The sequence below is a fragment of the Rhinolophus sinicus genome, chromosome 1 (assembly GCF_057876585.1).
Source record: "Rhinolophus sinicus isolate RSI-liver-muscle chromosome 1, RSI-T2T, whole genome shotgun sequence".
NCBI classification, from domain to species: domain Eukaryota; kingdom Metazoa; phylum Chordata; class Mammalia; order Chiroptera; family Rhinolophidae; genus Rhinolophus; species Rhinolophus sinicus.
The window spans coordinates 49,489,186-49,495,387 of NC_142501.1; the positions used below are offsets into that span (position 1 = coordinate 49,489,186).

A 6,202-nucleotide genomic window follows, 5' to 3' on the forward strand; every position below is an offset into this window, starting at 1 on the left:
TTATGGCATTTGATAGCTGCAAAGAAGTGAAAATCTAAGTTTGTGATTTGGGGCAAGGCAATTCATCATCCATGGCTTCCTTCATTCGTTCACTGGACCAGCCAGTGAAAATGCAAAAATGTATTAGCCAAGGTCTCAGAAGAACTCCCTGATTCTCCTTTTCTTTATCTTTAACATGGGCTTTCTAATGATAATTAAAATACATTGAAGTACTTTATAAATGGTTAGGAGTCATGTAGATGTTAAATGTTATGATAACTAAAAGTAGTGGTGAGAATGTTTAATCAATAGAGGACCTCATTAAAATAGTTGCTTCACTTTTTAAAAATTTTGTTATTTGGAAATAAACTTGCAGAAAGTTACACAAATAAGAGTAGCAGAAAGAATACCCATATACCTTTCATCCAGATCCCTTATTTATAACATTTTACCTCATTTGCTCACTCTGTTGCTCTCTCCATCTCTCTTTCTTTCCTGAAAATTTAGACATAAGTTACATGCATCCTGGCCTACGATGCATAAATATTTCAGTGTTTCCTAAGAATAGGGATATTTGCTTACATAACCACAGTACAGTTTTCAACTTTTGTAAATTTAGCGTTGACATAGTACTTTTATCTCATTTGCTATCCATATTCCAATTTTTGTCAATTGACCCAATAATGTCCTTTACAGCATTTTCAGTCTTCTCTAGTACAGGCTTCCGCTTAGATCAGGTACTACATTTTGTTGTCATGTCTCTTTAGCCTCCTTTAATCTGGAACATTTTCACACCCTTTCTTTGTCCTTTATGATGATGACAATTTTTAAGAATACGGTCCTCCTCTTTAAAAACAAGACAAAACAAAACAAAAAAACCTAGACCATGCCTTATTCTTTAGTTGTTTCACTTTTTTAATAATTATTTTGTATTCATCAATTGAAGGATCTCTTCCTACCACTAGGAACCCAGAAGCCATCCCTACATGTAAAACGATAGCATACACGTGGCTCCTGGCTTGGCACAAATGAGAATGTAGTGTTAATTCCATCCCCTCCTTTCCTGTCCGATTTCTTCCCTTCATCCTTCTATTTTTCCATGGATCCTCAGACTGTTATATCCAACTTACTCTCCGTTCCTATGATCAGCACTAAGTGTATCGTGGACAGAATGCCATGCCTGTTCCCATCATTTCCACAGGGGAGATCGGGGGACCAGGAAGAGCTGGTGGTCCTGACAGCTGACAAGGGGGCGCCATCTGTTTCTGCTTCTGGTTCTAAATCATCCTTGGTGCTGCTACAGCATCCCCCACCTTCCTGGCCTCTCTAATTTCTTCCTACTAAATGATATATTCCGATCATACTGCCCTTCCAAGCTTCCAGCATGCTACCTTGGACCTTATTTCACTTGAACCTTTGAGTAACCACATGTGTTCCACAAGATTTGTTATCACCATTTTGCAGGTAAGGAAACAGAGGCTCAGACACATTGAGAGATTTTTCTCCACAATCAGATGCTTAGAGGGAGATAGAGTCAGGCTGAAATCCAAAGCATTTGGTTGTTGTCCGATGCTTCTCCACTACATTTTGATGCCTCCTTATAGAAACTTTATACCTACAGATCCTGTGTAATCCCCTGGCATGGTGGCCAAAGGTACAGGACACTGAGGTTAATCTGCCTTTTCTTTTGTGGAGATGGTAGAGGTAGTTAGAAATGGCACATTTAGGGCGTATGGTGCTTAAACTCTTACATAAACAAACTTGAAATTTGGCAAAAATATAGTACTTTGTTGTAATATGTACTTACCAAATTTGAAAGATACATCTTTGAGAAATTTTCCATAAGTATTCCTCAAAATTAATCTGAGATCTCAAGAATAATAGCTTTTAAGTGAGTTCATATTTCAAGGATACTAACTGGCAAATACAATCAGGAAAAACATCAAAGAGACAGGGAAGGAATCTAAGAGATTCGGCTCAACTTCCTTATTTTACAGTATAACACATGCTCATTAAAGAAAATTTAGAAAATCACAAAATTTTTAAAGGGAGATTACTAACTACCTCATTCTGCAAATGTGAAAACTAAGAAAGAGAGGGTCTTAAGTGTCTTGTATGTGGCCACACTGGTTGTTAGTTACAGACCTGGGCTTAGACCTTGCATCTCCTGGCTGTTAGACCACTTGCCTTCATTTTGTGTGTTATTTATGAAATATAAATTTGCAAATTTTCCAGTCTTCTCATATAGAACAAAAATACTGACTGACCTAAGCTATATAGGGCCAAGATAGACTTTTAGAAAAATTAAATATTAAATTGAGCAAATACTTAAAAAAAGGAATGTTAATCATATTGGGTCTCTACTGAGGAAAATGCAGGGGATGCACCTTTAGCCTTAGGTGAGTAGGAGAGAGGAAGGTGTACTAGAGTTGTCTTGCTTCTTCAAGGGTTTTTCCAAATTCTACCGTTAGCTGAGGCTTGGGGTATTTGTGATAATCGCAAACATTTTAAGTTAATTTTTGTATATGCTGCAAGGTAAGAGTTGAGGTTCATTATTTTGTATATAGATGTCCAATTGTTCCAGCAGCATTTGTTTGATGTTCTGAATAATAAGATATAGGATTAACTTCAGAAAATCTCACACATCAAAACTACACGTAGGCAACATGCATATTGCATAAGCAAGCTCTTTTCCTCTTTAAATAGACTTCTCTAGGAAATAGAAGTAATCTTTTCAAAGTGTACCCAGAGATAATGAGGAACTTGTTTTCTCTCAAAATATAGTAAAATAAAAGGCAAGTGCCCATATGATTGTATGTCATAAATATTTCCATTGGAAATTTTCTTGAAGAGAAATCGCATGGAGGAGTTAAGAGAATAAAAGTTCAAGAAGCATAAGTGAAACATTATTAGAATTCATCGAACATCCAAGGTACAAGAACGCAGAGGGGAAAAACATGTGCTGTTCCATAAATGAACTGGCCACAAATGCTCCAGTTCCAAAATGATTTGCCAGATCATGAGCTGGATTTTTTTCAAAAACTGTCCACTTGGTGGCACCGTGGTGCTGCTCCAGGAATGAGCCTGTTGATCTGTGTAAAGGTTCAGTTAGGGACTGATTTCTTTTGGAGGGTTTTGTGATTCTTAAACATGTGGTCATACCACAATACGTGCCAACAACAGACAATTGCCCTAGTCATTTGTACAAGGGAAGAAAAAGAAAAAAGTATTTGTGGGTTGTTCAAGTAAAGACAGAAAGGGCAGGATTTAAGAGGACTTGTAGGGCAGGTTAAACAAGTGGATGGATGAAAGTCTACCCAACCTTTTATCTACATTCTTAAACAGAAATGCCTCTGAGGGTTTCTCTCTCTCTCTCTCTCTCTCTCTCTCTCTCTCTCTCTCTCTCTCTCTCTCTCTCTCTCTCTCTCTCTCTCTCTCTCTCTCCCCTCTCTCCGTATGACTTGGTTCTGAGCAGGAAAAACAATGATTCTTACAACTTCAGCCCAATTGAATGCTCAAGTTGAGCTTCCTTTGCTCCTTAATAAATATTCCTTGAGCACCTGCTGCGCCATCATTATTGGGCATCTTAAGTTCCATGATAGAAGGCTAAACACAGTTCTTACCCTAGATGTCCTTGTGATCTACCTGAGAAGACAAAGATATATGTGTGAAACAGGAACTGCTGAACTGCATGCTGGAGAGAGAGCCAACTGGAAGCCATGATTACGAAAGCCTTCACTGAACAGGTGGGATGAGAGCTGATCTGAAAGAATGGCTTCATTGTGGCAAGCAGCCTGTTGCCACACAGCTGAGTGGAAACAGTGCAGGAGGGAGCAGGACTCGGCAGTTGTTCTGGTGGCCTGGCTGGGGAAGGGGATGGTCAAAGCCTCCTTCTCTATCGCAGTTGGAGAAGCAGCCATTTTAGCTGGATTTCCTTACCTCTCCATCCCACTAATCCATTAATCAGTGGATCCACTGGCTCACTGATCAATTTTTTTAAATTATGTAGGTTTTTTTCTTCTGTATATTGGGGTAAATACAAACTATTGATTCACTTAATTAATATTTTATATAGTTAGAAATTTGAACACCAATGTGCAGATGTCTATGAAATAATTTGGTAAGTAATAAACCTAGAGAATAAAGCCCATACTTCTTAGTAGTTGACATTCAGCAGTATTGATGGCATTCAGCAGTTTGACCTCCATCCACACTGAAGTATGTAGGGGCGAAATGATAGGAAGCCTGGGGTATACTTTAAAATATTTTCAGCAAAGAAAAAACAGTACATGTATTGCAGTGTTGTATAATTTTGATAATTACTGATTCTGTGTGATGGGTACATAGGGATTTATTGTGCTAATCTATTTTGTTTGTGTGTTTGAAATGTTTTATAATACCTTTTTTCTTACAAATTAGTTGATGGTTTGAAAAGATAATTCTGGGAATGGGCAAGACTGAGCCTGAAGTTAAGGTAGGTGGGTCCAGGTGAGGGTGTGAGTGATGAGGAAATAAAGGAGAAGTTAGCACTAAGATCCTTCAGCTGGGAAAAGCATCATTTATCAATTTATTCTACCCAAAGTATGAGGGAAATAATGTCTGTCCTCATGGGGATATTTACCAGTCAAAAAAGAATCTTCAGGAAATGCATTGCTACTTCTTTTTTCAACCCACTTGTCCAAATGTGACAAGTAGGAGTTAAGGAGATACTCTGTGAAATGTGGATTATCAGGGACTCTGCATTGGAAAGATAATAGCACCTGCTACAGAAGGAATGTGTACACACGTAACTGTTAAAAGTATTTTTACACAGATTCTCTCAAACATACTAGAAAAGACAGTCTCATCTACCTCTGTCCTCTAGAATCACTCTGGCATTCTGTTCTCTCATCTATAGTCTAAAGAGAAAGAGGTTGGCAAATCAAGAAACAAGGAATAAGAAAATTTTTTTTTTTTTTTTTTTTAATGAGCCATTATGGTATTGTGAGCAGAACACAGGACCAAAAGTAAGAAAAGTTAGCTTAGAATTCCGGTTCTTCTACCTTTGAGTTGTAGGATTAAGGACAAGTCATTTAACTTTTCTAAAATTTAATTTATGCCTCTATAAAATAGGTGCACTAATAACTTCATAGGTCTGCTGTAAGGAATAGACAGTGTGATTAAGTGGTTTTTGAAGAGTTAACTTGTGGCCATAATTTGCACTGTAAATACTCTGTCCTCCAACTTCCCATGTATGCACCTCCCAAGTCCTCAAGTCCATAGCAAATGAGGATAAATACACAAGACAACAAATTAGAGGTTCAGTGGAGACCCCCACGTATGAGGTGAAAGCCATCTGGGAATGATGGGAGAAGCAGAAGAATCTGGTTGGTTTCCCCAGGTAGAGGAAGGCAAGATGTAAGAGCAAGCCAACAAACAGATTGGAGAGAGAAGAAGGAAAGTGTGGGAAACACAACACTTAAAAAGGAGAATGATGTAAGGAAAAGCACTTCTCACTCCTAATGTTTCCTTCCCTGTGGAGGGAGCTTTTCTAAAGTAACAGTACTGGCCTCTCATTGCCCTCTCACTTAACTCCTCCACCAGAGAGCTGAAGGAATGCATCTGCTTAGTGAATTTGAAATAAGACACAGGACAAACATAAGCTAGCCCTTTCCCAGTCCTTTCTCTCCTGGCGTCTGCCTGCCTGCCAAGAGCATGAATTCTGGTCTACTTTACCACTGATAGCAAGCACTGCTGTAAATGTAGCATGGTGTGGGGACAGAGCCCCAGAAAGCAGTTTCCGGGCTCTCGGCCTCACACAGAAAGGTGCTGGCTCAGGTAGTAAATGGCCATCAACTGTGATTGGATGGCCATCAGCTGTGGCTAGTTGGCCGTCAGCTGTAACCAGTAGGCCATTCACCACTAATATAACTGCTGTGACTACGCTAGCAGAAAATGGGGGCTAGCAAGAAGACGGTGGCTGAGCTAGCAAGAGCGGATTGCAGAGAGATAGATGGCGCCAGCGAGAATGTAATGATATGACTCCCCTACTTATGGCTCCGTGGGTGTTCCATTTTGGCCTCACCATGTCCTGCATTCTTATGTGGGGAGTGGGAGCAGAGACCCCGCACAACACATGGGTACATGGCAAAAAGGACTTTCCAATACTGAAATTCAGCATTAGATAGAATTACTCACATATTCCATACATGCTAGAAAATTGTAGGCCTATTCCACAGAGGGC

General features: G+C 39.3%; 1 long non-coding RNA gene across 1 annotated transcript in view; it reads left to right on the forward strand.

The window, feature by feature from the left end:
* LOC141570109 (uncharacterized) overlaps positions 1–4,906 on the forward strand; it is a 67,501-nt gene extending 62,595 nt beyond the window's left edge. Inside the window, exon 5 of the long non-coding RNA XR_012494004.2 lies at positions 3,608–4,906. This is a non-coding gene — a long non-coding RNA (uncharacterized LOC141570109). The remainder of the gene's footprint in view (positions 1–3,607) is intronic.
* The last annotated feature ends 1,296 nt before the right edge of the window (positions 4,907–6,202 follow it).